At 44.6% G+C, this 18323-nt stretch overlaps 1 protein-coding gene across 1 annotated transcript in view; it reads left to right on the top strand.

Moving 5' to 3' along the window:
- Window positions 1–2988: 2988 nt before the first annotated feature.
- LOC141134707 (beta-1,3-galactosyltransferase 2-like) overlaps window positions 2989–18323 on the top strand; it is a 63602-nt gene continuing 48267 nt past the window's right edge. Inside the window, exon 1 of the mRNA XM_073624145.1 lies at window positions 2989–3044. The gene's annotated coding sequence lies outside the window, so the exon portion shown is untranslated. The remainder of the gene's footprint in view (window positions 3045–18323) is intronic.

The following is an 18323-nucleotide window of genomic DNA, read 5'->3' as shown; positions in this document are numbered from 1 at the left end:
ATAGCAAAAAGTAAGATATTGTGTTTTTTTCTAAATTGTCGCTCTTCTTTTGTTTATAGCACAAAAAATAAAAAACACAGAGGTGATCAAATACCACCAAAAGAAAGCTCTGTTTGAGGGGAAAAAAGGACATCAATTTTGTTTGGGTACAGCGTCACACGACCACACAATTGTAAGTTAAAACAACGCAGTGCCGAATCATAAAAAATGGCCTGGGTTGAGCAGCCAAATCTTCAGGGGCTGAAGTGGTTAAAAAAGCAAATTTTTTCTTCAGTTTAGGCCGATATGTATTCTTCTACATATTTTTGGTAATAAAATTCGCAATAGGTGTATATTGATTGGTTTATGCAAAAGTTATAGCGTCTACAAAATAGGGGAAAGATTTATGGCATTTTTATTATTCTTTTCTTTTTTTGCTAATAATGGCGGTGATCCGCGTTTTTTATCGGGACTACGACATTATGGCAGACACTTTTGACACATTTTTGAAACCCCTGACAATTATACAGTGATCAGGGCTATAAAAATGCTGATTACTGTATAAATGTCACTGGCAGGGAAGGGGTTAACACTTGGGGTTGATCAAGGGGTTAACCGCGTTCCCTCGTGTGTGTGTGTTCTAACTGTAGGGGGATGGGACTGACTAGAGGAGATGACAGATCGTTGTTCCTAGCTAGTAGGAACACACATTCTGTCTCTCCTCTCCTCACAGAACAGGGATTTCTGTGTTTACACACATATGTCCCTGTTCTGGCTCTCGTGCCCGCGATTGCGTGTGGCCGGCAGTCATCCCAACCGCATCCTCGCGCATCGTCACCCCCGCAGTGCAGCGGCGCATGCCTGCTATCTCGGCTTAAAGGGTCGACGTACAGCTACGACAGTTCATGGGAACGTGCTGACCTGCCACGTTATAATGACGGCAGCTGGTCGGCAAGTGGTTGAACCTACATTTAAAATTGCAGTAATCAGCTTCACATAAAATATGCAGTGACCGGAAGTAACGTGACCCGGCTCCTCCCGACCTGTTGCATCACAGATCACGTGATGAAGGGGTACACTGTAAAGATCGGAGGTTCTTAGAAGCAGCACTTAGAAAGCAGGAGCCCGCAGCATTGATACCCCTTTCACACTGAAGCCGTTTTTCAGGCGTTTTAGTGCTAAAAAAAACTCCTGAAAAACGCCTCCCATGCCTCCCCAGTGTGAAAGCCCAAGTGCTTTCACACTGGGGCAGTGTGCTTGCGGGACGTTCTGAAAAATCCTGCAAGCAGCATCTTTGGGGTGGTTTGGGAGCAGTGTATACAGAGCTCCCAAAACGCCCTGCTCATTGAAATGAATGGGCAGCGCTGCCAAAGCGTCTGCAAAGCGATTCGGCAGTGCCAAAATAGGGGTGCTTTTAGCTCTTTATTCGGCCGTAGTGGGGGTTAAAAGCGCCACCACTAGCGGCTAATAAGCGCCACTAAAACTACGGTAAAGTGCCGCTATCGCGGTTGTGGCGCAGCCCCAGTGTGAAAGGGGTCTAAAAGGTGTAAACTGCATGTGCTGCTGTAAGAATTTTAACAAATAGTTTACTAAGAGATGTTTATCTTGTGCTCAATGTCTTAAGCTAAAAAAAAAATGCAGAATTTTTAATACTACTTTGAGGCTGGGTTCACACCTAATACTGATGCAGCTGACAGCAGGGGTCCGGTGCGTCCCTGTTCTCCATTTCATGGACAAATCAAGCCTGAATGTTTGCCTGAATTCGGACTTAAAACGCAGCCAAAAACGCACAGGACCCCTGTGCAATTCGCTCGGAGAGGTGTGAACCGGCTTTATTGAGATCCGGTCATAATCTCCTGTCAAAATTGGATGTGGGGAAAGCCGCATCCAATTCACACTAGTGTGAACCCCCAGCTTAAGGCTGGGCTCACACTACAGCGATGTGAAGTGATGATAGGGGGCGCTGTGATTACTAATTAGATATATTCCTACATATATCAATTTGTGAACAGATGCCAAAATACATATAAACTTAAAGAAGAGTTCCACCCATATGAAAGTCAGCAGCTACAAAAAGTGCAGCTGCTGACACTTACCTGTCCCAGGATCCAGTGATGCGGGTGTACAAAGCCCCGCTCCTCTCCCCCTCCTCTCTGTGGCACCAGCATTGTCACTGTGGGCGCCCGGCTGTGGCTGTGGTCCCGCTGCGCACTGTGACTGGCCAGGCAATCATCTAGGACCTGTGACGTATCCCAGATGATTTCTGAGAGGGGGGGGAGAGGTGAACTTGCTTCCGGAGCCGCGGTGCCCCGGGAGGAACTGGGAGCTGGACCCAAATGTGGCATGTCAGGGGGTCACCTTCACTTAAAGCAGAAGTTCCATTTTTGGGTGGACCTCCGCTTTAAATATACAGAAACTTAAATATGCATAACACTGTGAGTACTGCATTGCTGTGCAGTATGCACAGATTGTATGACTGAATTTGCATCGAATTCGGACTAAAATGGTGCAAGACCCTTTTTTTGGTCCGCATCGGAATCGGATCGCATGGGTGTTCACACCTATGCGATCCGATTCCTGCACCAGTTCACAGTTCGCACTGCGATCTGCGAACCGATCTTGGGGTGTCGTTAACTTTGTATTGACACCCGCAGCGGTTCGCATAGGACAGTGTGAACTGCCTGCCAGAGACATGCAATGCGGGTACCCGCACAGGAATCGCGCTGGTTCCCGCATCGCATATGTGTGAACCGAGCCTTTTTTCTATGACGTCACTCTATCTATTCTTCCTCACTGGCAAATACTTTGCGGCATTTTGGCCAGCAAAGAAAAGATTTTGGTAAGGAAAGTAGCATTGCATTTTGGTGTTCCCAACAGCAGAACTAGCAGTGTCACAAAGCCGCAACAACTGTCAATGACTGATGTAATAAAACAAACAGTCAGCACAATTAGAGACTAATCAGTAGATGTTTAGTTATGTGCCTGCCCACTGTAACACCTCCCATGTCTGTTCACCGGGCGGAACGTCAACTCATCAGTCCAGAAGGCAGCATCAGTGACAGCAGGTAAAGCACACAGCTCTGACAATGTATTGCTACCATACTCTTTAATGTGTGTATTCACCTCTGTGCATGTACATGGAAAGCTTATTTCTGTGTGTCTCTGTCCACACTTTTGTGTTTACTTTGTGGGTTTGCTTTTATCTCATCTCTTTTTTCCCCTCCTATCCTCTTTTGTGTTCTTAAGCAGCTCATAGATGATATCATTTTATTTAGTTCAACCAGATGTTGAATGAAAAAAAAAAAAAAAGACTCAATTTCCCCATCCACACATTTAATGTGGATGGGGGGAATCCTCCCCACTGAGCCTTTGTATTCTGACAGAGGGGAGGCTCCCCCACCATCAGAAAACACTGATCAGCTATGCCTACAGCGTTGATTAAGTGGGGAAAACACGACAGGGTGATTGTAGATAAAAAAATAAAAGATCCATCTATGTTCAGCTTTATTCTTTTCTGATCTATCTTTCATTTTTCTCTTTTTTACTCTTTCCCCTCTTCTCCTTAGTATATCTCAGCCTACATTTTTTGCTCTCTCTCCTCAGTGTTTTCCATGTTCTTTCCTTTCTGTAGTATGTGGCCATCAGATCAGATATTGCATATCATGGTGGTGGATGGGGTGTCCATTACACTTACAGTATATGACTACTTTCTCCTCTCATGTAGTTCCTCTGTCTGTTCTCTCTCTCTCCCTCCCAGAACGCAAGGATAACTTGTCAAAAATTTGTGACAGTGTTGAATTGTAAGTCTGTTAACTTTGTGCACATTTTCACAGTTGTAGATTTGCAGAGCACTTGAAGCACAAGTTCTAGTTGACACTTTTCCAATATGTAGCAAATTTGTGTGGCAAATCTCTAGCAAGAGCAAAGTTGCAGTGATGAATCTAAAGCAAGAGCTCTGCAAGTCTACATGAAAATTTAGCCACAGTGACCCCTGTGGTGAGATGACTATTGCACAATATAACTGAAGCAGAACTTGCAGCAGACTAGCAGAATGTTTGCAAAGAAAGTTGATCTGGAGTCATGCAATGCAGAATTGCTTCAGTTGTGCAACAAACTTGTGAAGTCTGGCAAGTCTAGCAGTAGCTTAGCAAGTCATTTTCAAACTTGCAGCACAATTGCTTGCTATCAGGGCTCCTTCTCTCTCTCTCCTCCCTCTTTTTCTCACTCCTTCTCCCTCTCTCCCTCCAGCTTTCTCTCTCTCCTCTCTCCCGCCTTCTCCCTCTCTCTCCCTACTTCTCTCTCTCTCCCCCCTTCTCTCTCTCTCTCTCTCTCTCCCTCCTTCTCCCTCTCTCCCTCCTTCTCTCTCTCTCTCCCTCCTTCTCTCTCTCTCTCCTTCTCTCTCTCTCTCACCCTTCTCTCTTCCCTTCTCTCTCGCTCGCTCCCCCCTCTCTCTCGCCCCCACCCCCTCCTCTCTCCCTCTCTCTCCCTCTCTCTCTCTTTCTCCCCCTCCGCTTTCTCTCTCTCCTCCTCCTCTCTCTCTTCCCCTCCTCTCTCTCTCTCTTCCCCTCCTCTCTCTCTCCATCCTCTCTCTCTCTCACCCTCCTCCTCTCTCTATCTCTCTCCCTCCTTCTCTCTCTCTCCCTTATTCTTGCTTGCTCCCCCTCCCCCCCTCTCTCTCTCCCTCCTTCTCTCCCCCGCTCTCTCTCTCTCTCTCTCTCTCTCTCTCCCCCTCCTCTCTCTCTCTCCCTCCTTCTCTCTCCCCCTTCTCTCTCTCTCTCTCTCTCTCCCTCTCCCTCTCTCTGTTAGTAGATGCTTAGAATTTCCAATGTAAATTCTAATGAAAAGAAAGTTTGTTCACTAATCATGAAATTGTCAGATTGGCATTCATTTTTAAACTGCGGTGGTGAGAAAGTTTGAAGGAGTAGAATGGAACATTTTTCCTTGAATGAATGTTCCAACTTTTTTTTATTTTACATTCTACTTTAACCTCTTGGCTCTGGCCGCACACAAATATGGGGCCTCTTTGCGGATGGGCCTTGGTGACGAGCTGCAGCGTATTTGGATACATTAGTGCAAATACAGCTGTGCCAAGGACGCACACCCTGCACGCTCCCGGCACAGTTACCAGCAGCTAGCGGAAAGCTCCCGATCCCTGCTTGCGATTGGAAGCTTTCCAAACAGCTAACCACTGTGACAGCCAATCCTAAACCCCTTAAAGGGCCAAAAGGCACCATCTCCAAGGGGTTAAGTTGGTTACACACGTACTGAAAATCAGCTGGTTCAGCAGGAACCATCCGACTTTCGATATGTGTGTATTCCTCTCTGTTCAACAGAAGCCAGCCAAACAAATGGAAAACCAGTATTCAATTAGCGCTTTCAGCCAATAGCGGCAGGGCTGATCTATGTATTCTGATGAGGGGGAGCCCTCGCTGTAAGAATACAATAGCGCAGTGGGGGAGATCCCTGCATCCACGTCAAAAAATCTATCAGTTTTTTTTTCCCTTCAACCTGCAGTGCATATATACCCTGATTTACAGTATACTTTTGTAGCCAAGTTTCGGGGCCCCTGAGGCCTAATGGTGACCTCCAGGGTTAGGGACAGCTGACATCCTTCTGTGTAGAGTGGGTTACAAGGCATGGTGGGTGTAATGCAAGGTAGATTGATAGGCGACAGACACTTCTTGAATGCAAAGAGATTTATTGTCTCTTAAACAGAACTGTGGGAGAGAGGGTTGGGGCCAAGACACCCATAAGTAGATGCTGTTTCTGAGAGCGGAGGTAATTCAGATTAGACATTGTGAAGTAACAGGAACTGGCTTCTTTATTGGAACATAACCACACTAGCAAAAATGTCACCTCACATGGTAAGAAGAACACAGACAGGAAAAAGAAAACCAACAAATACAACACTATGTATAGGAAATACCACACATCATAGAAAAATGCATAGCATATCATATCACTGAGCATTAGCATCTAGTGTCCTGTTTTTGAACTGCAGTCAATAGGCTAAGCTGAAAGTTGTTGTATCTCCAACACCCCTTCTCAATAGCTAAGGCTTAGTCTGTTAAACCCATCTTCTTTGTAAGCCTTGAATGTCTTTCAGCGGTCAGGGGCATTGTAAGGATATCTGCTGTCATATCCTCGGTTGGGCAATAAAGTAACTCAAGAAAACCTTGCTCTTGAAGATCCCTAAGAATGTGAAACTTCACATCAATGTGCTTGGTTCTTGAATTAACTCCTTCCATGTGCGCAAGTACAAGGCATCCTTGATTGTCTTCATAGATTTCTGTTGGTCCCAACTGTGGTTGACCCAAGTCTGTTAATAGCTGTCTCAGCCATATAACTTCTTGGCTTACCTGCGCTGCAGCAACGTATTCTGCTTCAGTAGACGACAGTGAAACAGAGAGTTGCTTTTTACTAGTCCAACTGATGGCACCTCCTGACAGAAAGAATAAGTAGCCACTGGGAGATTTTCTGTCACTGGTGTCTCCTGCCCAGTCAGCATCCACATATCCTGTTAAGGTGCTTTCATCACTTGCCAGTAACTTTAAGGGAAGTCCCTTTAAGATAGCAAATGATTCGCTTTACAGCATTCCAATCTTTTTTACTTGTGAGCGAAACCTTTCTGCATAGGATTCCAACAGTTGCTGCAATGTCTGGCCTTGTAGCAGGGGTAATTGGTTTCCATGGGAGACTTTAGTGGTTTGGCGTCTTCCATTCCAAATGTTTCAATTATTTCTTGTATTTTGTGCCTTTGGTTCAGAAGAAAGCTCCCATCTTCCTCTCTCTCGATCTGGATGCCGAGGTAATTCTTTATGTTGCCAAGATCTTTGGTGTCAAAGTGCTGATTTAGTTTTTCCAGTATTTTTACTTCATCCCCTTTTGCTCAAAGCAAATCAGGATATCATCCACATAAATAAGCATATAAGTTCCTGGCAGAGTCTCCTCTTTGCGACCGCGTCGCACAAATAACAAAAGCAGCTCTTATTATTGTTTGTGCGGCACGATCGCAAAGAGGAGACTCTGCCAGGAACTTAGTGTTTAAGGACCAGTGTGTTATGGGATAATAGACATGGACACAATGGGAGGATTCCTTACATTGAACAAGCCAGCTTTTTAAAGTGGAGGGCCACCCTGAAAAAAAAAAAAAAAAAAAAAATCACCAAAAATCCAAAAAAAAATAAAAAAACATTTGAAAAAAAAATATTTTTAAACTTACCTAAAACCTTGTTGCTAGGCAGTCTTCCTAATCTGCCTCTTCCCATTCCGCGGCGTGTTCTTCTCCTCGGTGAGCGGCCCTGTGTCTTCTGGGAACTGTGTGTGTTCCCAGAACACCACGAGGCCATTCATAGAACGGAGCACCGTGCCGCTCACGCATGCGCAGTAGGAAACTGGCAGTGAAGCCTCAAGGCTCCACTGCCTGTTTCCCTTACCTAGGATGGCGGTGCCGGGACCCGAGAGCCGAGGGATGGGTCGGCCTCGGGCGGCCGACATCGCGGGCACCCAGGACAGGTAAGTACTTATTTAAAGTCAGCAGCTACAGTGTTTGTAGCTGCTGACTTTTAATTTTTTTTTTTCAGGCCGGAATCCCGCTTTAATAGCAGTCCTGTGCACCATCTTTTACCTTAAAGACCACTTTCTAATTGTTGATAGTGGCATAGAATTACCCTCTGGATTAAACCTAGATAGTTCCTGAAGTGTTACCCTCCTAAACTCCTCCGAATCATTGTGAATCTCTACCATCATTGAGGATACTACTCTCTGCCTCACCCCTTCTCTCCCTTTTTTATCTATGATTGAATAATTCGCCATAGCTCCTGAAGAAGCATTTCCTTACACGTAACATGTAGAGCAAAGTTGAGCACTTTATGACACGCTCCCTCGTCAAGCTCTATCAATCTCAAGAGTGATCAGTCCGGCCCTCCGGGGTTTGACCTTATTGTATATAGGTGGTGTGCCTTTCATGCTCATAGGCTACATTCTGTGAATGAATTATATGAGAAATCTGTGTAATTGTTTTGATTTTAACGCTGTAATAAATATTACTGTATTTATTGGCGTATAACACTCACTTTTTCACCATGAAAATCGGGTGCAAATAGCATGTGCGTGTTATACGCCAATACTTAAATTTTAGCTGCCTCAGAGGGGACAGGGAGTGGGGCGGGAGTGGCCGTCAGATTACATGCAGTGAGAATCTCCTGTTTACTTGGCGGCCTCTGTAATAGGAAGTCCCGTCTCCTGGGCTGCCATTGGACCACTGTTCTGTCTATCATAGGATTCTCACTGCATGTAATCTGTCAGCACTCATCCCGCCCCCCTCCCTGTCCCCACTTGCTGCAGATGGGCATCGATCAGGCTGCACTGATGGCAATGGTGAAGCTGCTGCATTGAAGGCAATGGTGAGGCTGCTGCATTGAAGGCAATGGTGAGGCTGCTGCATTGAAGGCAATGGTGAGGCTGCTGCATTGAAGGCAATGGTGAGGCTGCTGCATTGAAGGCAATGGTGAGTCTGCTGCATTGAAGGCAATGGCAAGGCTGCTGCATTGAAGGCAATGGCAAGGCTGCTGCATTGAAGGCAATGGCGAAGCTGTACTGATGGCACTTGTGAGACTGCAGATGGGAATTGATCAGGCTGCATTGAAGGCAATGGTGAGGCTGCAGATAGGCACTGACCCTTATTTTGCTTCAAAGTTCCTTATTTAAAATTTAAGTTTTTTTCCTGAAATTTCCCTCTTAAAATGAATGTGCGTGTTATACCCCTGTGCGTGTTATACGCCGATAAATACGGTAATTTTTTATAAGAATGTGTTATGCCTAAAAAGTCCATCATCCAAAAACCTTAAATTTCTTGTACTTCAAATATCGGGACATGGCAAAATAACTTAGTGTCGTATCCACAGTACCACTCTGTGGAGGTACAACATTTTCAATTATAACGTCTCATCAAAGTCCACTCCGTATTTTTGAGAATAGCCATTGGCTACTAGCCTTGCTTTGTACCGTTAAATTGTGCCATCTGCATTGTATTTCACTTTAAAAGTCCATTTACAGCCTATGGCTTTCCTACCGGGTGTTAGTTCTGTAAGTATCCATGTTTTAGTGTCATGCATGGATTTTATCTCTTCCTCAGCAGCCTTTAACCATTTACTTGCTTCTTGTTCTGAAAGCTGAGATATGTCTTCCCAGCTTGCAGGTTCGTTGATACTGGCCGTACTTGCTATGTATGAGAGACGTATAGGTGGTTTACCTTTGTTTTCTCTTGTTGAACGTCTTGTTTTTGTGTCTGAGCCTTCTTGTGTCTGCTCTTCAGTACTGGTTGAGTCTGTACTCACTTCAATTGCTTGTTCGGAAGTTACAGAGATGGGCTGGTCAATGTCAGTTTTCTCTACTATTCTTGCTTCTACTGTTGTCATTACATTGCCTCTTAAATCTTCAACAAAAGTTATGCTATTGCTAATGGTAACCTTGTTTGTTTTGGGGTTTAGGATTCTGTAACCCTTGACATTGTCACTGTATCCAACGAAGATACCTTCAAACGCTCTGTTTTGGAATTGGTGCGTTTTTCTTCAGGTATATAGATGAATGCTTTGCATCCAAAAACTGTTATGCCGCCCACACACGGGCGGACTTTCCGACGGACTTCCGACAGACTTGACTACATACGATCACACCAAAGTCCGATGGATTTGTACGTAATGACGTACGGCCGGACTAAAATAAGGAAGTTGATAGCCAGTAGTCAATAGCTGCCCTAGCGTGGGTTTTCGTCCGTCGGACTAGCATACAGACGAGCAGATTTTTCGATTGGACTCGAGTCCGTCGGAAAGATTTGAAGTCCCTCAGACTGGAAAAGTCCGCTGAAGGTCCGATGAAGCCCACACATGATCGGATTGTCCGCCGGACCAGTCTGGTCGAAAAGTCCGCTCGTGTGTACACGGCATTAGGTGTTTTATACCTGGCTTCACATTGTGCCATAATTCATATGGGGTTTTCTCCACTGTTCTGGAAAGAAATCTGTTCTGCAAATATGCAGCTGTCATAGCTGCCTCATCCCAGTATTTTTGTGGTAGTCCAGAGTCTATCAGCATACATCTGATCATTTTAGTCAAGAGTTCTATTCTTTCTTTCAGCTACTCCATTTTGTTCTGGTGTATACGGGACTGTCTTTTGATGTTCTATTCCATTATGTTTTAAGTACTCTTGTATTTTACCTCCTGTGAATTCACCTCCATTATCGCTCTGAAGTATGAGAGGCTTCCTCTGAAACTTGTTATTGGTCTTTATTATATAGTCTTTTAACCCCTTCCCACCGACCGTACGCATATGTACGTACTCGGCTTTCCGGGGTTATACCGGGATGATGCCCGCAGCTGCAGGCATCATCCCGGTACCGTTGTTTTGAGCGGGCGATCGGCTACCCGTATATAACAACCGATGCGGCTAAAAGCCGCTCGGCTGTTATACCAGAGGAGCGGGAGGGGACGCCCCCCCCCTCCCGCCGCTCTTACCGGGCCTCCCGTTCGATCGGGAGGCCCGGTGTCCAATCGGCTGCCTCCGGCGGCTGTGGGCAGGCTGGAACGAAGCTGTGGGTGGCTTCGTTCCAGCCTTCTCAATGTAAACGCGGAAGCGATGTCACTTCCCGTTTAGTCGGCTGCCAATGGCGCAGAATTTAAAAAAATACACAGTATTCAGAATCACCGTTTTCGGCAATCTGAATACTTTGAAGTGCAGAGGAGGAGGGATCCTAGAGGAGGGATCGGGGGTCTTTTAGACCCCCGATCCCTCCATAAAGAGTACCTGTCACCACCTATTACTGTCACAAGGGATGTTTACATTCCTTGTGACAGCAATAAAAGTAAAAAAAAAAAAACATTTTTTTTAAACACAATTTATAAGTCTAAAAATAAATAAAATAAATAAATAAATAAAAATTTTAAACGCCCCCGGTCCCCGCGAGCTTGCGCATCGAAGAAAACGCATATGGAAGTAGCGCCCGCATATGTAAACAGTGTTCAAATCACACATGTGAGGTATCGCCGCGATCGTCAGAGCGAGAGCAATAATTCTAGCCCTAGACCTCCTCCGTACCTCTAACCTGGTAACCGTAAAAAATTTTTAAAGCGTCGCCTATGGAAATTCATAGCTACCATAGTTTGTCGCCATTCCACGAGTGCATACAATTATAAAGCGTGACATGTTTGGTATCTATTTACTCGGCGTAACATCATCTTTCACATTATACAAAAAAATTGGGGTAACTTTACTGTTTGGATTTTTTTTAATTCATGGAAGTGTCCCTTTTCCAAAAATTTGCATTTAAAACACCGCTGCACAAATACCGTATGATATAAAATATTGCAACAATCTCCATTTTATTCTCTAGATTCTCTGCTAAAAAAATATATATAATGTTTGGGGGTTCTAAGTAATTTTCTAGCAAAAAATATGTATTTTAACTTGTAAACACCAAATTTCAAAAATAGGCTTAGTCATGAAAGGATTAATTTGTCGAAAACTTCACTCTTGTATTGCATTAGGTAGGTGACTGTGTATCTTGCATAGTCGTCTATGAAAGTCACTATGTACCTGTTGCCTCCAGGTGTAGGTGGGTTTAGGGGACCACACACATCACTGTGAACTAAGTCAAGTGGTCTTGAAGCTCTCTTCTGACTGACTTTGGCAAGTGTTGCTCTTGTCGCTTTGAATCTAATGCAACATTCACACTTAAGTCCTCATGCACACGGACGTTTTTACAGCTGCTTTTTTGAGTTTTTTTGGCAGCTTAAAAAGGCCTGTCTATGTTAGTCTATGGCTTCATGCCCACCTAGGCGTTTTTGAGCTGCAAGTAGCATAGGCGTTTTTAAGCTGTAAAAAAAACCCAGGACCAGCGGGTTCTGAGAGACGTTTTTCAGCTCCATTGAAAAAAAAAAAAAAAAAAAAAAAATTTTGAAAAAAAAAAAACGCTCAAAAACGCTAACGCGGAAAAACGCTCAAAAACGCTAAAAAACGCTATTGCAAAAACGCTGAAAAAAGCTGAAAAAAAGTTTAAAAAAATCACTGCAAAGATACTGGCGTTTTCATAACGTTTTTTTAACAGCCTGTGTGCATGAGGGCTAAAGGTAACTGGACAAGGGGATACTGTTAGATCCCTTGTCAGATTCCTCCTCTGTAGTTCCTGTATGTATTCTGGGTGTCTGTGACCTAGACGTCTGTGCCATATATGTATACAGTCATTGTGCTTGTGTGTACATAGTCTCCCCTTTTCCTTCACTGTGTTGAGGTGATAAAGCTGATCATCCAGCTTGGCACTTGCTATTGTCTGTTTGCCATTTACCATAGAACACTTGTCACCTTGGAATTTTACAGCGAGTCCTCTGGCTGTTAGAGGCTTCACAGATAAGAGTCCTCCTTCTAGATTAGGAACCTAAAGCACATCTTTCACTGGTATGGCCAAAAAATGTCCCGCATCATCCAGGCATACGTTGGTTAAATGCCCATATCCTTCTGCATGTATTTTGCTTCCATCTGCGAGATAAATAGTTTCTTTGTTGTTCAGGTCAAGTTCTGTGAAGAAACTTTTATCACTCGTTATGTGACTGGTTGCCCCCGAATCGATGCACCAGCCTTGGCATTTATTGTTGCCTGTCGTTTTAAATGTGGCATTCCAGTTTCCTTCCCATGGATCATTGATTGTGGTTTTGGCCTTTTGTTTAGCATAAGAGGGACTCTGTCTTATTTGCTCTGCTTTCCATATAGTACAGTCTTTTTTTATGTGTCCCTGTTTGTGGCATCTGAAACACACTCTGGTCTCTTTCCTGTGTAACCTTGCGTCTGTAACTTTAAGAGCGGTTCTGGTGTCGGTTTCTGTGGAGTCATGCACTAATTCCTTTCTTCTCTGACACTCATCTATAAGCCTGGTTTTTACAAATGCTAGCGTCAGATCTGTCTCAGGTCGTGTCTCCAGTGCATTGATTAGTGCAGTATATGTATCAGGCAAACTGCATAACAACATGGCTGCAGTGTGACTTCTGTTATATTCTTCCCGATTGATCTAAGTTGCCCAATCCCTTCCAGCATTGCGTTTATATGCTCCTGCATGTCCTGTTCTCTGCCAAGTCTCATTTTATAAAGTTTCCACAGCAAAAACAGCTTGCTCTTTAACCGCTTCAGCCCCAGGAGATTTTACCCCCTTCCTGACCAGAGCGTTTTTTGCGATTCGGCACTGCGTTGCTTTAACTGACAATGGCGCAGGCGTGCAACGATAGTTTTATAGCATTTTTATAAAAAAATTTTTTTTTACTAGAAATGGCGGCGATCAGCGATTTTTATTGTGATTGCGACGTTATGGCGGACATGTCGGACATTTTTTTTACACATTTTTGGGACCATTGTCATTTATACAGCGATCAGTGCGATTAAAAATGCATTGATTACTGTGTAAATGACACAGGCAGTGAAGGGGTTAACCACTAGGGGGCAGGGAGGGGTTAAGTGTGTCCTAGGGAGTGATTTCTAACTGTCAGGGGGATGGGCTGGTGTGTGACGTCACTGATCTCTGCTGACAGGGAGCAGAGATCGAGTGACACTTGTCACTAGGCAGAACGGGGAGATGCTGTTTACATCAGCATCTCCCCGTTCGTCCGCTCCGAGAGGCGATCAAGTCCACGGGGCCTGCGACCCGACTCACAGAGCTCCCAGCCGGCGCGCACGCAATGGCACGGCAGGGAATTCAAATGGACGTACAGGTACGCCCATTTGCCCAGCCGTGCCATTCTGCTGACGTACATCGGCGTGCGCCGGTCAGGAACCTGTTAAACTGGATCTTTCATGCAGTCTTTTCCATATGTCCCACATGCCTTTCGCTATGTTCTCATGGCGTATATGAATGAGCTGATCATCCGCCACTAGTAAACTTATGGTGGCCCGTGCCTGTCTGTTTTTCTTGAGCCAGTCCTGATTATTATCCTGTGGCCTCTCTGTGGTGGTAACCTCCCACAAGTCGTCTCTGGATATTAGCATTTCCACTATGAACTTCCATAGCTGATAATTGTCCTACCCTGTTTCCCTGAAAATAAGACCTACCCTGAAAATAAGACCTACAAGGACTTTAACTAGGGCTTATTTGGGGGGTAGGGCTTATATTGCAGCCATCACCGACAATCACGATAGGTCTTATTTTCGGGAAAACAGGGTAGGAGATGTCACTGGAAAACTCCCTTATGTCGATCTCCGCATCAGCCACACTGTCTCCCGTTCGAGGCTTTGTTCTGCCTGGGCCGCACCTGATCATAAGACCTTATCCGAACACTGCGCCCATAACCTGTTGCAGAGTACGATTGCTGGGTGCAGCGGAGTTAATTCAGATTAGACGTTGTGGAGTAACAGGAACTGGCTTCTTTATTGGAACATAACCACACTAGCAAAAATGTCACCTCACATGGTAAGAAGAACACAGACAGGAAAAAGAAAACCAACAAGTACAACACTATGTATAGGAAATACCACACATCATAGAAAAATGCATAGCATATCATATCAGTGAGCGACATCTAGTGTCCTGTTTTTGAACTGCAGTCAATAGGCTAAGCTGAAAGTTGTTATATCTCCAACAGATGCAATGTTAATTGGGAGACTCCGAGACTTCTATAGGTAGACAGTCATGCAGGGAAAAGTATCTAGCCAGACAACACATCTGCATGAGTAGGAACGCTGTCTCCTATGGCAACAGTCTTGTAACAGTTTCTAACAAAGGTTGCAATGAACTCCTTCACTTCTCCTACAATCTCCTATTGTAGAACTTCACTCCGCTGAGCTCCCAGTCTTTCACTAGACTAACAGATCCACTCGCCACTGGATCTTCCAAGCTCTTCCAATCTTCTCACTCAGTATCTTCCTCAAGCGTCGCCCCTCACGTTTCTGCTGGGTCCCTAGCTTGGCACTCAGATACTCCTCAAGTGTCACCCCTCTGGCCTGCTTGGTCCCTGGCTTGGCACACAATAATGCTCTGCAAGTAATCACCTCCACTGGCTGGGTCCCAGGCTTGGCACCTGCTGAAGTTTCCTATTTCTTCACCGTTCTCAACTGGTGAGAATACTGCTCAGGCTCTTGCTTCAGCTACTCACAGTGGTCTCCAGTAGCAAGGTGAATGGTCCCTTAATGGCGACATTTTCCCTTCTACCTCTGACCACAGCTGGTTCTCCGGCCGGCAGAAACATTGCTGCTGGTTGGACTGCAATCCGCAGTCCCAACCCTATGCTGCTTTCTTGCTTCTGGATAGGCCCTCAGACAGCCTAGCAGCCAGATGTCCCTGGGATAGGCCCAAGGCTTATGGCCTAGCAGCCCGGGGCATTACAACACACGTCCACCCAGACAGCCGTCCAGGTGGCACAGAACCCCGATCCCCTGGCTCCACCCAGATAAATAGGCTCTCCCAGCAGGCCAAGGGACTCAAGAAAATCCCTGCCCATTGGCTGAGACACCCCGGACGAAGACTGGGATGTCATTAAAGTTCATGTGCGTGTAAAGGCAGGTGTCCCAATACTTTTGACAAGTGTGTGTGTGTGTGTGTGTGTGTGTGTGTGTGTGTGTGTGTGTGTGTGTATTTGTTGTTTGTACCAGAAACAACAGTGCACACTTTGCTATTTTATATTGCCTAAAACACACTGATACTAAATTTAACCACTTCACGCAAATCGCCATACCTGTACATCGACACTTTGATGCCAAATACCGGGGTTATGGCAGCAGCTAGCTGCCATAACCCCGGTATTTACAGAACTGGTGAGCGGTTCTCTTTAAGATAAAAGTGGTCTCTGCGGCGGATTCGCCGTGAGATCACTTTTATCGGGGGCGTGAGAGGGCCCGCCGTGCTCCGGCTGTTTACGTCGCTTACTGGGCCCGCCGGTATGGTTGCCACCTCATCCCTTTAAACCCGAATACTTATTAATTACACAGGTTTTGTGGCTAATTAAGGTGGTAATTAAACTCACTTGGTGCCTTGTCTGCATTTAATTAGCCTCAGAACCCGTGTAATTCAAAGGTGTTCGGGTTTAAAGGGATGAGGTGGCAACTCTACCCGCGGTTAGTGGCGGAGACGATCGCGTCCTTTTCCCTCTGAGTCTGGATGCCGAGTGAGGGAAAGATGGCCCCCGCTCGGCTCCATAACATTAGATGGCGGAAGCGACGTCACTTCTGCCCCCAATAGTCTTAAAGGGAAATTTTTTTTTTTTGCGAAAAAAATATTACATTAAATTTTTTTTTTTATTGCTTTTAAGTATAAATGTTAGATCTCTTATTTAACCACTTCAGCCCCGGAAGGATTTATCCCCTTCTTGACCAGAGCACTTTTTACAATTTGGCACTGCGTCGCTTTAACTGCTAATTGCGCGGTCATGCAATGCTGTAACCAAACGAAATTTGCGTCCTTTTCTTCCCACAAATAGAGCTTTCTTTTGATGGTATTTGATCACCTCTGCCGTTTTTATTTTTTGCGCTATACACGGAAAAAGACCGAAAATTTTGAAAAAAAATGATATTTTCTACTTTTTGTTCTAAAAAAAATCCAATAAACTCAATTTTAGTCATACATTTAGGCCAAAATGTATTTGGCCACATGTCTTTGGTAAAAAAAATGTCAATAAGTGTATATTTATTGGTTTGCGCAAAAGTTATAGCGCCTACAAACTAGGGTACATTTTCTGGAATTTACACAGTCTTTAATTTATGACTGCCTATGTCATTTCTTGAGGTGCTAAAATGACAGGGCAGTACAAAACCCCCACAAATGACCCCATTTTGGAAAGTAGACACCCCAAGGAAATTGCTAAGAGGCATGTTGAGCCCATTGAATATTCATTTTTTTTGTCCCAAGTGATTGAATAATGGAAAAAAAAAAAAAAAAAAATTACAAAAAGTTGTCACTAAATGATATATTGCTCACACAGGCCATGGGCATATGTGGAATTGCACCCCAAAATACATTTAGCTGCTTCTCCTGAGTATGGGGATACCACATGTGTGGGACTTTTTGGGAGCCTAGCCGCATACGGGGCCCTGAAAACCAATCACTGCCTTCAGGATTTCTAAGGGCGTACATTTTTGATTTTACTCCTCACTACCTATCTCAGTTTTGAAGGCCATAAAATGCCCAGATGGCACAACCCCCCCCCCCAAATGACCCCATTTTGGAAAGTAGACACCCCAAGCTATTTGCTGAGAGGCATGTTGAGTCCATGGAATATTTTATATTTTGACACAAGTTGCGGGAAAGTGACAATTTATTTATTTATTTTTTTTTTTTTTGCACAAAGTTGTCACTAAATGATATATTGCTCACACAGGTCATGGGCATATGTGGAATTGCACCCCAAAATACATTCTGCTGCTTCTCTTGAGTACGGGGATACCACATGTGTGAGACTTTTTAGGAGCCTAGCCGCGTACGGGACCCCGAAAACCAATCACCGCCTTCAGGATTTCTAAGGGTGTACATTTTTGATTTCACTCTCCACTGCCTATCACAGTTTCGGAGGCCATGGAATGCCCAGGTGGCACAAACCCCCCCCAAATGACCCCATTTTGGAAAGTAGACACCCCAAGCTATTTGCTGAGAGGCATGGTGAGTATTTTGCAGCTCTCATTTGTTTTTGAAAATGAAGAAAGACAAAAAAAAAATTTTTTTTTTCTTTTTTTAATTTTCAAAACTTTGTGACAAAAAGTGAGGTCTGCAAAATACTCACTATACCTCTCAGCAAATAGCTTGGGGTGTCTACTTTCCAAAATGGGGTCATTTGGGGGGGGTTTGTGCCACCTGGGCATTCCATGGCCTCCGAGACTGTGATAGGCAGTGAAGAGTGAAATCAAAAATTTACGCCCTTAGAAAGCCTGAAGGCGGTGCTTGGTTTTCGGGGTCCCATACGTGGCTAGGCTCCCAAAAAGTCTCACACATGTGGTATCCCCGTACTCAGGAGAAGCAACAGAATGTATTTTGGGGTGTAATTTCACATATTCCCATGGCATGTTTGAGCAATATATCATTTAGTGACAACTTTGTGCAAAAAAAAAAAAAATAATAATTTGTCTCTTTCCCGCAACTTGTGTCACAATATAAAATATTCCATGGACTCGACATGCCTCTCAGCAAATAGCTTGGGGTGTCTACTTTCCAAAATGGGGTCATTTGGAGGGGTTTGAACTGTCCTGGCATTTTATGCACAACATTTAGAAGCTTATGTCACACATCACCCACTCTTCTAACCACTTGAAGACAAAGCCCTTTCTGACACTTTTTGATTACATGAAAAAATTATTTTTTTTTGCAAGAAAATTACTTTGAACCC

The sequence above is a fragment of the Aquarana catesbeiana genome, linkage group LG03, assembly GCF_042186555.1.
Source record: "Aquarana catesbeiana isolate 2022-GZ linkage group LG03, ASM4218655v1, whole genome shotgun sequence".
Lineage (NCBI taxonomy): Eukaryota > Metazoa > Chordata > Amphibia > Anura > Ranidae > Aquarana > Aquarana catesbeiana.
Note: the sequence above shows the minus strand (reverse complement) of the source record. Positions and strands in the feature narration are given on the sequence as shown.